Source organism: Rhea americana, unplaced genomic scaffold, assembly GCF_003343005.1.
Source record: "Rhea americana isolate MKP2758 unplaced genomic scaffold, rheAme1 scaffold_1, whole genome shotgun sequence".
NCBI classification, from domain to species: Eukaryota; Metazoa; Chordata; class Aves; order Rheiformes; family Rheidae; genus Rhea; species Rhea americana.
The window spans coordinates 11,308,158-11,328,202 of NW_028185038.1; positions in this window are offsets into that span (position 1 = coordinate 11,308,158).

Sequence of the window (20,045 nt, forward strand, 5' to 3'; positions counted from 1 at the left end):
CCCCAAAATATCTGCAGTAGCTATTATCTGCTCAAGTCTCTGACTTTCTTTCTGGTTAAAACACATAATCCTTTAACTCTTCGCTCCTGCCTGCTGCCTTTTGTTTCACACTGTAAGTTCTTTGCAGCAGGGATCATCCTTTTGTAGGACTGCTTTTGCGTGTTTACATTTGTAAAATAGCTAGCACACTGATATCCTGGTCTGTGCTAAGTTCACCATGATAACATTATTGATATTAAAAGATAATTATATGAAAGAAATTGATGAACTCATTTAAAAGATTCTATGTTCTTTGAGAAACCAGAAAAGCGTAGTCAGACAATAACTGTTTCTATTATAGATCTCTTTTCCTCTCAGTGTTGCCATGCTGCAATCTGGGTATACAGCCACATGCATTGTTTGATCAGCAAAACAGGCATAAATCTTTCACCACAATGTTTCAGAATAGATTGCTGAAAATAAAAGACTGTAGTTTCCAGGGGAAGATGGTTCTCTGTTCTTCAGCTCTCTAAGTAGCTGACAAAGCGCCAAAGCACACAGATTTGGGACTAAGGGCTGCAAGCTTCAACGTTAGCATGCAATTAGAAGCAAATGTTGAAATGGGTCCCTTTTCCCACCTCACTCACTCCAGCATTGTTTACCAAAGGAATGGCATTATGTTTTCACAGGCTTAAGAGTTAATGTGAAAATGATACATATACAGCAAGCCCTAAACGCACTGAGTGCCACATCTGAAATGTGGAAAACTCTGTATTTCCACTGACGTCAACTCAAAGTTGATGGCACGCGGCACGCCGCAGAACCGTCTCTATCTTTTCAACAGCAACCCCATTTCTCCTCAAGAAATACTAGGCAAGGGATGTACCTTATGGAACTAAGAATGATAAACATTGATGCTATCCCAATACTATATCAGTTTCTTAAAGATAACTGATAGCATGTTATTAACAACTTTACTACCAGGGCGAAGTTCTGTGGGTAACAGCAGTGAACTGTCCAAGATACTCATAAAGAAACAACAATAAGCTTATGTTTATAAGTGCTTTTTATCCCAAAGGAGGCTTGAGTACTTTCCAAAGTAGATGCAAAGGAAACACAGCAACATCTGTTACTGACTACAACCGACCCTGAGAGGACAAAAAACACTGTACGACTCAAATACGGCACACGATATTTACTGACTGCAAACGAATTGCAAATAAATTTTTATATCTCTTGAAGAAAACTCTTCAACCCACGATGATCTTGGTGGGAGGTTAGTTCATTAGGAGAGTGTCATCTCCTAACCACATTATGCTTTTAGATTCTGAAATTTTTTATGCGGATCCTCAGAAAACTTCTGGGGAGAACCCACAAAGACTAGAAAGGGAGCTGGGTGCAGTCACAGACAGTGAAGAATAGAAGACACCCAGGGACACCTCCAATCATTTGAGACTTAAGGAAAAAAAAAAGTTACTAAATGTTTAGAAGGCAGCGAGCTGCACTAATATTACGTAAATACGTGAATCCATGTCTGCTACACAGGTACATAACCCCTTCATCACTGGGCAGTTGAGAGGTGTAGCTGAAAGCAAGGAGAACAACTAAGAGGAAGCTTTTTGTTCCAGCTTTAGAAGAAACAACTGTAAGGATGTGACCACATTTTTTTTCAGTATGTATTTTAATCTACTACAACAGACTATTTTTTTCAAAGTTTCGGGGCCAATGTGGTGAAGAATTGTCTCTTCCATGCAAAGGTCCTGGACTGACTCTTTTTGGAGAAATGCAGAGTGCAATCCTGACTCTACGGGACAGAGTGAGTCTGTCCCCATAGTGTCTGGAGAAGTGTTTAGCTATCCCCTGGATGATGCCGATACGCAGCAGATACAGAATCCCAAATGCAGTGTTTCTAAATACATATGGGAGCACAAACATATATATCTAAATGTGCACAGATGCACACACACACATATACACATGCGTATAAATATATTTAAAATTCTAAATTTACTTTTAATGTTGTTTTTTTACATTCATATTGCTTTTCATCCAGAGCTCTTGGAGCATTTTACAGACATTATCTAATCATCTCACAGTATGCCTGTGAGGTAGGTGAGGGATATTACTGTGTTTGAATGTTTGTCCACTGACTTAGTGGGAATTCTTCTGGTGTTACTGACAAAACTCTGCCAAGCTCTGGCAGGTAGGTGAAAGCATAGAAAGAGAAACGTGGAAACAAAACCAGCCCTGATTCATGCCTTCTTGCTGAGGTAGGATCACACCAGCTGAGGCCACAAGTGGAAAAGGCATTTGAATGCCAAGCACATAAAAGCCCTACAAAGGCAAACATCATAATTAGCAATGGATGGGAAAGCCAGCGTGAGGCGGAGTGGTCAGTTTGATCTTTAGAGTTATCATTCAGGAATGTGACACTGAGATTATACAATGTCATGCAGGTAACACAAATGTTAAACAAATCACCCATCTTGAAATTTCTTAAACTCTACTTTACAGCTCTAAGATCAGACGTGGTTTTGATATCTGCAATGTTTTTCTTTGTTAGATTCCCTAATGAATATAACAGTCTTTACCTTAGCAGGAAATCTGGACTGACCATTTGAGGCCTGTTTTCTTTATATCTTGTGACTCACAGGTTTGCTTTTGGACACCTAATAAATCATTCTCTAACATCTAAGAATTAGACAATTCCTCCTTCTTACAACATCACTGCTAAATCAAAGACTACAAAATAAGTAAGGGAATTTCTCTTTTTCTGATGGGTTGCAATGAGCAGTTCCAAACATTTCTTTCTATGCACTGTGCGTGGGCTCTCATGGATTTCACCCTAAGCCCAAATGCAAGTCAGACAACTGCTGACAGCTTTCTGACTGGAGAGAAACTCTTAGATATTGTCAAGTCTTGTTATATAGAAATAGGGAAAGCACACAATACTTTCACTTGTATAGAAGGCAGGACAAAGATTTTTGCAGATCATGGTCAGATTCCAACTCTTTGAGGGCTTCATTCTCCCACAGTGTATACAGGGGTACTTTTAGCTATGTGTTAAATCTCTGTCCAGCATCTGAGACCTGAAGGGACAATGTTTTTACAGCTTGTGCAAAGAGAAGGAATTCAGTTCCAAACTTGGAAACAAAAGCAGGTATTTAATTCATATATGCATAAATATGTCTCAATCTCACTGAAGACAATGCAATTATTCTATATATTGGTGTAATGAAAGCAGAGTGTGACCCAAAAAGCCTACATGTGTCTTGAAAAGCTCTGGAAATTTAACTCATAAATAAATTACTGCAAATCAAACTGGCATTCCCTTCCCCAGTAAAATATTCATGTTTGACTTTCATGGAATTCCTCCTAGACTAAGGTAATAGAGGCTGTTCAGCTGATTTCCCCTTTCAATAATGCATTTTGAAGACACTACACTACTACTCCTCAAGAGAACAGAGGTGATTTCATAGTATATTTGCAGGAATCAAGACTGCCTTCTGAATGATTTGTGAACATAATAAAAGAACAAATTTCTTGTATGGTTTAGCTATGTCTGGATAAGAAAATCCTGAAGATTTTGCAGAAATTTCCTTTAAAATTATCATTAAAATGAATAAATTTAAATGTATATCTTTAGAAAGAATTAAATAATACATTAAAAAGAAGTAGAGGAAGAATTATTTCAAAAGGAAAACATGTGCATATGTGTGTGTTTATGTGTATAAAGACTGTAGGACTTTTCTAGAATACTAACAGTCATAATTTCTTGGTAACTTAAGCTGTTGCGTTAAATACCATATTAAGAATTTCTTCTAATTTTATATGAGATGAAATTTATTTCTTACTTACTGAAATAAGAGAAACAAATATTATTTCACATTTTAGTCAATAAACTTACAGGAGAAATGTATGACCTACTGACATATTCTCATTCGGTTGGCCCGTTGAAGCAGATGTTGAACTTTTTGAGTCTTTGAGCTCCTGTGCAGGCCAGCACTAGTGAAACAAAGATTTTATTCTACTGACATTTTCATTGACAAAAAAGGTCCCAGAAGAGTGCCTGGAGATCTGTGTCATTGTCAATCAACCACACAAAGCCCCGTGTCCCAGAGAACCCTCGTCTAGGCTGTGATCAAAGAGGCTCGAAGGTTTAGAAATAAACAGGAGGGAACCAATGTAACAAAGGCAGCTCACTGAGACTCCATTAAGGAAATGAAAATTGACTTAACTGCAGTTGCTTTAAGTAAATGCAGTCTTAATAGATTCCGAAGGAGAGCATGAGGATTTAGCACACAGGATTACACAGGGTCAGAGTGTCTGAATATTAAGAAAGCTGCACAGCAACAGCCCTCATCTACTGCACATTAACTAGCGCAGGTGATTGATCTGGTTTTGTTCCTACAACACTTGCTGGAATTTCATTTCTTGAGGAATGTGCAAGTGGACTTATGGAAAACTTGAAACCTGTATGTAAAGGAAAACTCATCTTCGGAGACTATTGCCTAGTTTGTGTCCCTTGTTTCTCCTTTTTGAATTTTCGCCTTCACAAGAGACGGAGGTTTTGTCCCGTTACTCGAGTGGTTATAACAGGCTAGAGAGAGCTGCACCTGCTTCACGCATGAAACATGATGTGCTTAGTTCCTCCCACGAGATGGAGCAGTGGAGCTTACTCTCGTGACACAAGTACCTTTACCCAAAGAAAATCACTCTCCCGCAGGTGCGGTGTCTGACAGTCACCTTGTGTAGGTAGTCCACTGTGACATATATCTCACACCTAATCACACAAACTAAAATTGCACATTTTGAATGTCTCCACACTGAGGAATCTTTTATATAGTCTAATAAATTTGGACAGGTGCTAAGAATGATGCATTCTAGCAGCAGACTAGTGCTCATGAGCCGAAAAAAACGCAACTCTGGACATACAAAATAAGCATGAAGTGTTCTTAAAAAATTCAAAGTGACAAAATCAACAAGTTTAGTGCCAAAGGAAAGAAGGGAAATGGGAGAGAGGGCAAACTTAATCTTCTTCCATCTTAGAGCTTCTAGATCATCATTTGAATAAACACTGATTAAGCTGAGCTATAATCTTCACTCTGGACCCAGTGAGATATTCTCTGAAGTCAAGATAAGTCAAACCTTAGACCTGGTGTTAAAAAACAGAGGAATTCAAGAGAAAAAAAAATGAAGCATCAGAAAAGCATAAGCTCTGGTGGACAGGAATTTTCTGTTTTCTCCGTATACTACACAGAAAACCAAGATATTGTTGTATTGTGGTTTAATGATAAATTGCATGAAATGTCCTATAAAAGTAGCTGAACAAGTTTTGTTCATCTAGAGTTGAAGAACAGCCAAGATAGTCCAACCTAAAGCTGGTTTCCACTGTGTCAGCTGCAAATTCCACACGATATTTATCTGTTAGATGTTAGAGAGCATCACACATTCATTTTCAGCTCCCATGTTGATGTTATTTGCAGAATTGAATCTAAATTGAGCTACAGGCTCAGTCAGGAAAACACAGAGACAAAAGAGAACAAATAGAGAGAACAGACTTACAGAAAAGAGGGAAATATTTAAATAACTAAAACTACTTGGAGTTTTAATTAAAGTGTTGAGGGGGGAAAAGGGGAAGGGAGGCCTATATTTTGAGTTGGTACTTAAATATTTCTTTACGTCTCCACATTACATTCTGATTTCTTTTCATAAACGGATCAAAGTAAATCCCAAATAAACGATTCCTTACTTCCTGTATCTCTAGATTTTTACTTGGTTCAACATTTTATTAAGAAAAGAGTAGCATTAAAAAAATTACCTAGATCAACTATCCAAAATGCATGCTTGGAGGAAGAGTGCATTGCCACTATGTCTTGTCTCAGTCAAGAGCCTGCTGATAAGCTACCTACAGGTATTTTATTTAGGTGTTTATGCTGACTGTGCTTGTTAAAGCACACAGAGATACAGATGTGATGTCCATTTTAAGAGACATTTCACATTAAAATGTGACGGTAAATCCCCAAAGAGGGAAGAAGAAGAGAAGAAAGAATTTTAGACTTGTTGAATTAACGAGTTATTGATAAAGCAATTAAATGCAACAGCTCGTGATCTAACAAAAAGAAAGCTTCAACACTAAGGAAGTGAAACCTTTTTTTCTGTTGAATTAAGAAGCATGGGGAGCTTATCTCCTGGTTAATGAGGAACTGAAAAAAAGTCTTTAGAAGAAAGGATAAATCTGCCTGGACCTCCTAAAAGACTTCAAAGAAAACAGCCTATGAGAGCTAATGTTCTGCAAGAAGTGCAGTCTGATGAAGTCTCTTCAATGGAGAAATTATCTGCAAAGGTTGTAATGTGAGGCATATGGTATATATAAGGAATGAAGCACAGGCAACTCCTTGTCATGAAAGAAGAGAAAATTAACTCAATAAATGAAGGAGTAAGACAGAAAAAGCATTACGATTGGAACTTAGCATAAGATTAAAGTAATTTAAATGTACTTTTTCCTACACTCCTTCACCTCTATCATTTTCACCTCTATCTTTTTGTAGAGGTGTTATCTGTGTTGACTCTCATGAGGAAATTCTTCTATTCACACTTTCCTTTCATGTAGTTGAATTAATTGTGATTTTACAGGGACTAAATAATAAGAAAGCATTAATTCTTCATGCAAGGTTGTGGAAAATCTTTAAATTGGAACAATGGGACACCTTAACAAGTATGCCATCTTCCAGCACATCCTTCAGATTATCTAAAGGGTAGTGGACTGCATTCGCTTCCCATTTTCATTTTAGCAGCATGGGCCAGATGGGGAGCTATCTGTAGAAACCTCAAGGCAAAAATGTCTGTCCAAAACTGCAGGAAGGGTATCTGATATAAAGAAGACATTGGGCTGCATCTTTGAGCATTACCAGTTTCTTTGGCAATAGGCCATGGTGTCTTCCTCTTTTTTTTTTTTTTTTTTTTTTTTTTTTTTTTTNACTAGCACAATATCCAAAGACGACTTGGGACTGTATTATGAATGAAACTATAAACTATGCTGTGTCTGTAAACTCCTAATAGATACACACACACACACACACACACACACACACACACACACATAAATATATAAACATATAATGCCTATAATATATACATTTCAAATTTGTCCTGACTTAATCTGCTTTCACCTTGTTCATTCTGTATTATTTTGTAAATGCCCTACAGTAACTGAGCAGCCCTCTTGTCTAACAGAAATTGAAGTCACAGTGCAAGACTGTACTATATTGTATGTCCTATGAGTGAAAAATTCTCCAAGAAAGCTACAGTTAATTTAGCAGAGCTCATAATATACACTCATTTCTTAGCCATGGGACTTGACTTCAAACTGTCTGAAGGTCAAGCATACAGCGACTGTTACAGAATCCTTCAAGAACCTGAGCCACATCCCACATCTGCCACTCTTCACTTAGAACAATTCAGCACAGTTAGGAGCCTCCCCCTAAAAGAAGCTGAAGATAGAGTAAACACGGCAAATGAATTACCCTTCTCCCTCTGGAGAGGTCACATTCGAGGTTCACTGCTGATGCAAGATGGTGAAGCTTGCACCAGCGCCCACCTGCTAGGGATTAAACAGAGAGCTACAGTCTCCAGTGCAATCAATGCCTGTTCTTTAATGGGCTCTAAATTCATCACCGGAAGCTCTGACAAGCCCATAATCCATTCATTAATGTGTGTTAATATGTGCCCTGTGGAGCTGTCCTAACTTTAAAACAAAAGGCAAGGCGTTCACATGTGTTATTTGGAGCAGGATGGAACAGAGAACCCTTAGCGCCATGGAGAGAGAAACGATTGCAGAAAGGGTTTTATTGCATTTCTCTCAGCATGATGTTTAGAAAATAAAGATCCAACACATGCTGCAGTAATAAAGCAATTGCTTCTTGGCCAGATCCAGACAGTGCTGTGCAATTGTTCCCCTGACTTATTTCAAATGGATACGCACATTTTCTCTTGTGCATCATGCAGGTGTGCCTGGGTTGAAAGACATTGCAAAGAACTCTGATTCTTTGTACTTCTGGTTATTTGCAAAGACAAGACACGAGGAAGGTAAAGAATCAGAAAGCTAATGCTAATATTTTACCTCTCTCTCCTTTCAGCCTTACTAGCCAAGAAAATTGACCCAATTATGTCCATGTAAAAGGACAGCAGGTGTTTCACTCAACAAGAAACACAAAAATGTTGATGACGACATCTAAAATTCCTTCACCAGAGTGCAAGGTCCCCATTTACTCCTGGTCACTTGGACCATAGAGATATGGTTGAATGCTAATTAAAATGATTGAAAATGTGAGGATTCTGAAAGACACCTGCATAGACGCAGAAGGGAGTTTAACGAGAAATGGAGACAGCTCCAATCTGATTGTCATTTTTCTCACTATCTGAGGAATCTATAAACTTGCTAATATAGTTTAATAAGTTTGTAGTGGGTTGTCTGTGTTTTAATTAAATTCAACATTTACTGAGGTAAATATCAATATAAGTAAGTAAAAAAATTGTGTACACTCATAGGTAATTAATTTTAATTAAATTGTATAAAAAAACCCAGAAACTTATTGTTTGTCCATATAATAGTGGCTGCTTCCCTCACACACGAAAAAAAAAAAAGTCATCTTGTTAAAATTAGTTTCATCACAGATTATGGAATTGAAGAGGAAGCTCTACTGAGAAATAATAAAATTTACATCATTTAGGTATCTTCTTCTGCCAATTCTGAATATGATCACTACCCAAAATAAAACATTAACATTTTCCTATTTTTTAATTGAATTAGTCAGCAAAAAATATCAAGAGAAACAGATTACTGAAGTCCTTGGAAGAATCACAAAAGTCTTTTTTGTTTGTGTGTTTTGTTTTGGAAAATAAAATTAAGGAAAAGATGCCAGTTGAAAATGTCATTTATTCTCTTAATTTCTTACCTTATAACTGAACTTCAGTTTTATTCCAGGATTTAGCCTCTTACTTTGTGGGGACAAAACTTCACTGATATCTATAAAATTTCATGGAAAAGACTCCTGAAAGCATAAAAAATCATTTTGATAGCCGTCCAGTATAGTATTTTGCTTCTAAAGGAGTCAAAGAAGAACTGGCTCCTCTCAGAGGTCACAACTGTTTTATTTCCAGCTCATCAATTTTCTTTATGACTATGCCTGGTTGAGACAGTTTTTCAGGAAAACAAAGAAATTAAAGCAAAAGAAAAAGCTGACTGTGATTTTGAGGAGACTTTAAATTAGAACGTACTAAAAAAAATACACGTAGCAAGTGGTTCAGAAAATAAATGAATTGAATTGTGTTTTCCTTCTCCCTCACCATCGACTATCGAGGGAGCCTAGAACAGGCAGTATCCTAAACTACACGGTTCATCTACGTGCCTAACTGCATGAGGGACCCTGGGGACGTGCGGAAACCAGGAATCCAGCAAGGGCAGGGAAGAACCTCCCTTATCTTTGCTGTGTTCGCCTATGCATCTAGACATCCTCTAAAAATGACTGAAATATCACCTGTTTTTTCCTACAGCTTTTCCAGTCTAAAGAAAAAAGGTTCAGATTTTATTATCTAAATTAGCACAGTTAAGTCTCAAAAGCGACATCCTGTGACAGTGACCAGCAGAATTAGGGATGACTGCAATACAGAACACTGTAGTACTGCATTTTTATTGCAGCCCCCAGGGAATTACCTTAACAAGGTCCATTCTTATTTTGCTTCACCAATATTTGATACCTCTGTATCAAATTAACTGCGAAGTGTAGCTGTGATGTAGACATCTTTCCAGCACCCAGTGTGTTGAAGACAGGTGAGGAGAAACCATTTATTGTCCCCGCTGCCCTCTGGATTTTGACTGGCTTCTCTGTTCCCTGGAGGCCCATCAGGCACCGCCTCGCTGTGAGTTACTTCCGAGCACGTTCTTTGTCTTTATTTCCTCTGGTTTTCCTCAATACTTTTTCTCTTGGACATCTTAATCGTCCTTTATACCTTACCTTTGAGATCTTACATTCCTCTATGTTAACACCATTTGTCCTGACTTTCTAGTATTTAAACTGGGCTCTCACTCTTGCCTATATAATTTTGCTATTTCATCCCTTTGTGTTTCCTTTCAGTTAATTCGTATACAGTTGTTTTGTCTGAGATATGTAAGAATCCTTACATATCTTCTCTGAGCAACTTCCGTGTAGATTCTCTGGATTTTCGTTTCCTAAATTTTGCCTTACTTAGTTTTTAAAAAATTCAACTCTTTTTGAATTTTGGTATCATAAACTTGACTGATCTCATGCCATCAGCGTGCAGGTCAGAATTGATTATATTTAAAGTCACTATTTTTAATAGGTTAACCATCTTACAATATATTGAACAAAAGTTTGTGTCTTACCCGAGTTTAAATCAAGATTAATTTTCCTCATGCATTCAGAGTGAACTATTCAACCAAAACCATAGACTGCCATTCCAACAATGTTCTTTTCTTATTTTGTAGTTCACCAAAACATGGCTGATGCTTATGAATGATTAATTTAGAATATAAAGATGACCCGTCTTCAGACAAATCATGAAGTGTAAGAAGCAAGCCTTGATTTCTCTTGTCATTAAAAAGCAGAATGAGACAGTTGATCTCTGGGGTAGGTATAGCCCAAATTATTTAAGGCTTTGATGACCAAAATCAACACTTGGTATCAAAACAATGAATATTGACATTCGCATTGTTTAGCCTCTTTCTTCCCAGGTTCATACATGCTCTTGCAGGTTTATATCATCTCTGAGAAAATAATCAATGAGCAAAAATTTTAAAGGATTCATACAAAAATACAGTTAAGGGTTTATTAAAAGAACATAGACTGCGCTGGCCACAAGATTTTTTTTTAAGTGATATACAACTTTAAACAAAATAAGTAATGATATTCCATTATGCTATAGTCTATATTAATGACAGCATAAAACCTGTATAATATAAAAACCTACCAGAACTCAATAATTACTTTGCTATCTCTTAGCAATGTGCAGAAATGTAAGTGGATAAAGACACATCCACAATTATAAGGTTTACTTTTTTTAATTTATTTTATTTTAGATGACATTGTGTTAGTTAAAATGAACCTATTTAAAACTGCCCAAATATTTCTCTGCAAAATTCCCCTCCAGTGCCAACAATTTTCAGTATAAACTGACTTGATAAGACTGTCCTTCAGTGGTCTTGGAGGATAAATTTGTTGCTATAAATATTTATATACAGACATGATTTATTTCCTTGACATTCTTTGAAGTTGTTTGGCTTCTCTGAGTACCCAAGCATCAAGGGAAGAGAGTGGTTGAATGTCATTTTCCAAAGTGAACTGTCAGTGGATGACCCTTTTTAATAGTAACCATAGAGCTACTTTCATCCCTGCCTCGTACCCTGAAATAAAAACTCTAAGATAGAAAATGACTGTGCAAGGTATGATACATGAATAACATCATATTAATAGAATCACATTCTCTTTTGAGACACACACTCTCAGAAAGATGCTATTCAAGTTTAGAGTGGAACACGGCGCAATAAGAGAAACAATTAAAAAAAAACTAAAATAAAAAACAAATCCAAAAAACAAAGAAAAACAAAATGAAACAAAAAAGAAAGTTTCCTTCAGAATAAATAAGAATGTTATCCTATTTTACTATGGATAAAAGAACCAAAAAAAAAAAATTCTGTGAATTTTTTAACCTGGAAAATTCCCTAAATGCTGGAGAGAAATCTGACTATAGAAAATTAAATAAATCAATTTATCAATATTATGAAAGTGAAAATTTACAAGGTACTTGAAAAGGAGAAAGCATACATGTTCCATCTTCTCACAAATTAATAGCTGTTCTAGTCTCCGGTTCATGGATGCTACACCAATATCAATTTTTTAATACTATACAGCATGAAAAACACACAAAATCATACAGTCCTAGAATGGAATAAATTTCTGCCCCAGGAGAAGTGAGTATATTGCTAGTGTGCAGAGAGAGCATGTTCTTCTAACCTTCTTGTCCTCAGGAGGAAAATGCACACTAAATTATATTACAAATACCAGCAAGAAACACTTCCTGGAGAGATGAAGAGATTCAGGAATTTAGCGAAAGTCAATTTGCTATTTGGCTGAAATGTGAAGAATCCTTCTTCTTCTTCTTTTTTTTTTTTTTTTTTTTTTTTTTCCCGAGGTACAGAAATTATTTAATAATATTCAATATATTTGGGCTGAAGCCTGAATTCTGTTATTATTCCAGTCAATGCACCACAGAGGATAATTCCTGAAGTACCTCATAGCCATATTCCTGTTCTAGTGAACGCACCTGTATAGTTAAGAGCTCCTGATCTCATAACTCAGGTCATTTCCCACTCTTCCCACCACTGACATCAATTAGTGCGAATTGTGAAGGGGATTTTTAATAATGCATAAATATAGATACATAGATGCATATATAGGCAATATATATGCAATATATATGCATTTATATTTAATGGGTAGATATATTAATAAATAGCTATTAGGAAAGACCACTGTAAATTTGTAGTGCCTAGCCTGCAGATGGTAACAATTTTCAGTCACTGATGATCTGGATTCAGAGTGGTGACTGGGGGCGTAATGCTACATCTTCATGTTATTGATTTGAACTCCTTTCTTCATCAATAAGAATATCTGAAAATTGTGTCATTAACTCAGATAGATTTGAAATTTGCAAATTAAATTGTAAATTTAATATACAGGAGTGCCTGGAAGAGGGTGCGAGGAACTGAGCAGCAGAGAGCAAAGCTCTAGAAGACAAGATGAGAATGCAAATAGGTTCCCAGTTCTTGCATGCAATAATCGTTGCCACCACTAGCACATCAGTGCTTCCTCATGAGTTAGAAGTATAGCCTCTTGTTTTCTTCCTCTGTTTGCCCGCTTTGGCACTACTGAGTCTCAGCTTTATATAAGACTGAAGAACAGTGTGAGAAGGGAAGGAATGAGAACAAATGTTGCGCTCAATGTGCAATGCAACAGCTGATGTGACCTGGTGGTCCTGGCGGACGTCTCTGAAGTACTACTGCTTATTGCAGGTGTCCTGATTATTCACGCTCTAAACCCTGCTGGGGAGTCTTACTTTTGCTCAAATAACAAAAGTTTGGGACAAGAGGCAATCCTCAAAAAAACCTATTAGCTAGAGATTGAATGAAGGAGCTAAATTAGATGAGATGGATTGTCTTCTGGAGATACCTATCTCTCTTCGCTGTGTAGAGAGTCTGAAGAAATAATTTATATAACTTGTAATCTGCTGAGATCTGGAGAAATGAACCCTACCTCAGGTGACACAATCAAAACCGCATAGGAAATTTTTACCAGGACTGGGAATATTGTCCAAAAGCCAGAGGTCTAATTGTGCAGTTGGCCTGGTCTCTGCTTGCTCTTTTCCTGTCATTAGTATCCACTCCTGATGCACTACACATTCCCATGTGAGGCAGACAGCAACTGATTCATAAATTACAATTCAGCCAATAATACTGTAATAGCCAAATACTGTTACATCATTAAAAATGATGGACTGAAGCACTTTGATTGAAGGGATTCGTAATTTTTCTAGCTCAACCATCATCAAGTGGGAGAAAGGACTTGTTTGCCATTCAAAACTTACACACTTTCATGCTCAGGCTATATAAGCAGCAGACACTTTGTCTTTAACATAGCAGCAGATAAAGTTACCCCAGCAGGATTACGTATTTGTTTAGATTTATGTGTTACTCATTTCTGGGTTTTCTTTTAGAGTGTATGAAGCATAAAAAAAAAAAAAAGAAGAAGAACAGCAGCTTCTTGAAGGCTGGTATTTAACTATAGACTTATCCAATAATCCATTATCGAACTGCCTTGTCTGGTAGGTTCTGTCCATAGGATTACACCTAACTGCAATTTCTCATTGGATTTTGTTTTAAGAGTTGAGCAAAGGATTGGAAAACAAATACAGATCTAGAACATCAACAATATGCGCAGATGTTACCATGAAAGCATCGATCTTCAGTAGAATATAAAGCTCATTCAATAGGTTTGCTGATTATTCTTTGCTATGTACATTATTTTATGGAGCAGGGCTTTTTCTGTGCCCTCAGCTTTTTTTAATACATTAAAATGTCTCCATCAGTGTCAGAAATATTTTCTTTCAGGTAGCTGAATAGCAATAACTCATTTCCTTCATTTCCTTTAGAAAAGAAAATGATACTATGCTTAATTATTCTTATAATTTATCTGATATGAAATGAGAACAAAGCTTGTAAAATAAGTCTAATGTAAATAAGATACATGTTTGTAAAAAGGCAACAGTGGAAATAAACATCTCCTTTGTGGCATTTAGTACAATAGCATGACAAAAAACAAATGACAGAAAATCAGTGAGTAATAACAAACTAATATAACCATTTAATCTTCTTTATTAAAAAAATTTATAGTGCACTGCTAAAATTAATGAGAAAACTCCAATTTTCAGGTAATGGGCAACTGAGTAAGACTCTGTCATAACATTAAACCAAACCAAATTTAATTGAAAATCTGAAAAACTGCAAACCAAATAAAATGTTTCTGAAAAAAATATAAAGCCATGGAAATCCCATCTTAATTAAAAAACAAAAGTCATCTCATTATGATGTTTATAACTTTCACAGATTCCCTGGATCTGTGGAAAATGAGAGGAAAAGAGAAAAGAGTAATACAGGAATATTTCAAACACTATTTGCTCTCCCTCCATACTCACTAGTTATTAAATGGAGTAGATGGACGTAATATCAGTATATTATACCAAACCTTCATGAAAATAGCTGGGATAGAAGCACTACTTGGATGTCTCTCTCTAGAGTAATGTCTCTCAGATGCTCTTTTGGAATCAATATTTACTTATATGACAACTCTCCCACAAAACTGTTCAACTCACACTGGCGGATGTTGTTGCCAGGTCACTCTCCACCATCTTGGAAAGCTCATGGAGAACTGGAGAGGTGCCTGAGGACTGGAAGAAAGCCAATGTCACTCCAGTCTTCAAAAAGGGAAGAAGGAGGACCCAGGCAACCAGTCAGCCTCACCTCCATCCCTGGAAAAGTGATGGAAGAGCTCATTCTAGATGTCATCTCCAGGCATATGGAGGAAAAGAAGGTGATCAGGAGTAGCCAGCATGGATTCACCAAGGGGAAATCCTGCTTCACCAATCTGATAGCCTTCTCTGATGGAAGGACTGGCTGGGTAGATGAGGGGAGTGCAGTGGATGTTGTGTACCTTGACCTCAGCAAGGCTTTCCACACTGTCTCCCATAACATCCTCCTAGGCAAGCTCAGGAAGTGTGAGTTAAACGAGTGGACAGCAAGGTGGATTGAGAACTGGCTGGATGGCAGAGCTCAGAGGGTCATCATCAGTGGCATGGAATCTAGTTGGAGGCCTATGGCTAGTGGCATCCCCCAGGGCTCCGTACTGGGTCCCATCCTCTTCAACTTTTTCATCAATGAGCTGGATGAGGGGACAGAGTGCCTCCTCAGCAAGTTTGCTGATGATCCCAAGCTGGGAGGAGTGGCTGATACACCAGAGGGCTGTGCTGCCATTCAGAGAGACCTGGACAGGCTGGAGAGCTGGGCCGAGAGGAACCTCCTGAGGTTTAACAAGGGCAAGTGCAGAGTCCTGCACCTAGGCATAAATAACCCTAGGCATCAGTACAAGGTGGGGGCTGACTCGCTAGAGAGCAGCTGTGCAGAGAAGGATCTGGCAGTGCTGGTGGATGACAAGTTGACCATGAGCCAGCAATGTGCCCTGGTGCCCAAGAAGGCCAATGGTCTCCTGGGGTGCATTAGGAAGAGTGTTGCCAGCAGGTCGAGGGAGGTGATCCTGCCCCTCTACTCAGCCCTGGAGAGGCCTCATCTCGAGTCCTGTGTCCAGTTCTGGGCTCCCCAGTACACAAGAGACACGGAGCTACTGAAGAGAGTCCAGCGTAGGGCTATAAAGATGATCAGAGGGCTGGAGCACCTGCCCTGTGAGGAACGACTACGAGAGCTGGGCCTCTTCAGCCTGGGGAAGAGAAGACTGAGGGGGGATCTGATCAACGTGTACAAGTACCTGAAGGGAGGGTGTCAAGGGGATGGGGACAAACTTTTTTCAGTTGTCCCATGTGACAGGACAAGAGGTAATGGGCAGGAAGTTCCGCTTGACCGTGAGGGGGAATTTCTTCCCTGTGAGAGTGACGGAGCCCTGGCACAGGTTGCCCAGAGAGGTTGTGGAGTCTCCTTTTCTGGAGATATTCAAGGCCCACCTGGATGCAGCCCTGTCTACCATGCTCTAGGTGACCCTGCTTGAGCAGGGAGGTTGGACTAGATGGTCTCCGGAGGTCCCTTCCAACCTTATCAATTCTATGATTAAGAAATGATCAGTTTGCTGTTGTATGTTTTATGTTCTGGGAATTTTTTTAAAACTAAATTTTGTTTGTTTTCTTCCTCTTCATTCCTGAGAATTCACATATCTGAGGATATATAAGATTTCAAGTATGTCTCTTACAACACTATGTAAGGGATATTTTTGTAATAACCTTTTGGGGGCAAGAGCAAAGTTCCCCTGCCAAGCTGAGTAAAGATTCGTAGGTACTATTCAGTGACAAAGTAGTTCAACCAAGTACTGCGACTAAAAATCCATTTGGAAAGTTACATTTTGTTGCCTAAAATTATCCTGTGAGCTTCTCAATGAAAAGGGTTCTTCAGCCCTTAATCTTTTAGTCTTTAGTTTTGTAAATCTCCATTACTTACTGTTTATAGACACTCTTTGGGACTAAAAAGTACACAAGAAGTTCTAATATTTACAGATTAGAACCCGAGTTGCAGTTTAAGGGCATATACATTTTTTATTTGCATCTGTATTGAAATCATGGGCTCTTAAACTGATTCATGATTATAGTTTGAATTTGTACCAAAACCTAAAAAATACTTGAGTCCCAGTCTATGTCACTATGGCCAGGTATGTTAGAAATCCTATGACAAAAGGTGGTTTTGAAATGTATCTGATGTTAAAAGTAGATTTTGGACTAATAAGTCACAAAATAATAATTTCCTAGAACCTAAATTTGTATTATACTTATTTCAACCCAAATATTTTAGATTCTAGTCTGAATATACAACTAAATACAACTTCTTTGCCCTTGCTAAGTATTAAGATAGAATTTTTCTGCCCTCCTAAGCAAAGCCAAAAACTTGGAGAGGTCCTACTCTTTTTTCCTGTACCACTGTTTTGCTGAAGGCAGAGTTGTCAAGTAATGACGTGAAATGGTTGTGTCTGACAGACTGAATGTCAGTGTCAAAATATGGACCCTGACCTGGACTTGCAATGGGAGGCTCATTACGAGCGCGCTTAGCTAGTCTTTCAATCTTGGGTATCGCTTGTCATGATTCATAGTTCAAATCAAAATAAGTAAATATACCTCTACCAATTTCCCATGAGTCGTTCCACGGGGCTGAAGTGTTAAACTCTGCATTTGGACAGCTCTGTTTTGAGTTTGTTCAGTATTTGTTTAACCTGCACTGCCAGAAACACTATAAATCCATCTCGTTCAATTTCATATGTCCTTTTTCATTTGCGAGGCCTTCTAAAGGTCAGTACAGGCGCACTCCTCCCTGAAAGGATTGCCCTTTCTTACGCTGCACATCCAGGATGGGAGATGAGATGAGATGAGATGTGGGAACAGCAAAAGGCACCAGGAAATCCAGCTTGGAAGAATAGCCAAGACTAACACACCTGCTGAAGTATGCGTTCCGGTTATTTTTCAGTAGCACGTTCACTGAAAATACAAAAAACATGTTTCACATCATCCCTGTTAACTAAGCGAACATGTTACAATAACACTGCATCACAGGAAATGATAGTCAAGACAATTAAAATCAAACTGGACAGGAAATCAGTCAAACATACTATCTGCAGTAATCTCATTCCAGTAGATGGTTAGCTCTAAATGCCAGTCAAGCCAGCAGTTGGCTGGGAAACCATGGGCTGTATTTAATTTGCATATAGCAAAGCTGACTATGGGCACCTGCAGTTTAGATTAAGTGTCAGCCACAGATTCTGTACGATCCAACTTCACCAGCTAGTCAGGATGCTGAATGTTGGTTTTTCACAGGAACAGGACTCCAACATGGAAAAATTTGTGATGGTGTTTGTAGCTCAGTAGGGTACATAATGGATGTAACAGGTCACATAATACCTATGGCGCAAAATCCAACCGGGCAATGTTTTCATTGGGACTGTCTGTGAGCCTAAAGTCCTAGGAGGGCTGAAAAGTCAACCAAGGAAACTGATACCTGCTGGCTGATACGTACTGGCTACAGAGCTGATGGACATGTCTATTATTAGCGAACGATCAATGATTTTTTAGAAATTTTGGACTTTTTTGAGTCTTTCTAGAATAATACACACACACGTGCAATCACAACTTTCCAAGAATGAAAAATTCAGTACTAGCAGCAATGGTAAACTTTGACTATTTCCATAATTATGTTTTAAATTAGTGTAACTAAAGAGAGAATAATTGGATTATGAGATAAACACCACTTTTACAGTTACAGCATTAGCAAATCAGAACTCATCAGCTGGATTTGCCCAGAAACTGGATTTGCCCCGAAACTGGATTTACCCAATAGAAACTCCCCCTTTGCCATAGTAGAACAGCTTTAAACAGAAGTCTCGTATGTATAAATCGATGAAGAATAAGTAACATTATGTTTGGTTAAAAATTACCATGTCATAGTATTTAGAGATTTGTTTTGAATTATTTTGCAGTAAATCTATCAATACCATTTACTAAACCAAAGTAACTTTCAGATCAGATGAAGAGTATGTGCTTATGGCCAAAACTAGCTTGTAGGAATAATTCTTTAGCATCAGCTCATTTTTCACAAGACATTGCCTACTTAGTATAGTCCTCAGTATACTAGATACTAGTGTCTTTGTTCCAAAATACTGGACTGTTTTGACTTCTGATTTCACATGCATTTTTAATAGCAATCTTTCCTAAACTAAAATCTTTTCTGTTAATCAGCTGAAGTGATATTAGAAATAATGATAATGACTGATTTTCATAAAAGGTCTTTGTTTGATGTGGCTACTCTAGATTAAAAAGAAACATATTTTGCACCCCCAGAGATTTTGGTAGGATAGGGTAGCTACAGAGTTATCAAGCTCAGTACTTACAGAACTTCATGGAAACTCAGTTGCTAATTCACATCTACTCTTTGACGGAAAAAGGAAGAGAGACAACCCTGAACTGATTTCTACAAAGTAGAAACTGCTAAAATTTACTTTTCTAACTGATTCTAAACATCCCCTTACCATTTCTTCATTATGTTTTCATTCACCATTTCATCACCATGCATTTCATGCTTCCTTTAAATTAAATGTAATCTCTTGGACAGAAAAAATCCGCATCTTAGTAAGCATGAAGAGTGATAGGATTCCAATCAAAATGTGTTCCTGTAAGGGAGATAAAAAGCAACAGCCTCAACATGGATAACATTTTAAGATATATTATTTTTTATTGAATTATGTGTAACATTTTAGGGGACCTGAGAAGGCTCTTTTGCTTACCATAGATTATCTAAATGCATACAATAATGAATAACATAAAAATATGGATGATACTCACTGTTAAATGGGAAACACTGAAGTGGAATGCTGTTTCACTATTCAGACATGTCTATTTAACAAAAAGGGAAATTAAGAAATATTACAGTTTTGATAACTTCTGATGTTTCAAAAAACATCACATAGCTGTACAATGAAATAACAAGATAACATAGAACTTTACAGAAAAAGAATACAATTATGTCTCAAAATTAACTCACACATAATTTTTCTGATAATTGTGCGACTGAAGCCACTTTCTTAACACCGCACAAGGAGCATTTGTAACTTTGGAAGCATAGAAGACAGTTGTCAGATAATTTTGACAACTGCCCGAGCCCAGACAGTTTTCCTGCCATTCAGCCCTGTTAAAAACAAAGCCACATCATATCTGCAAGGAAAGCAGTGAGCTGG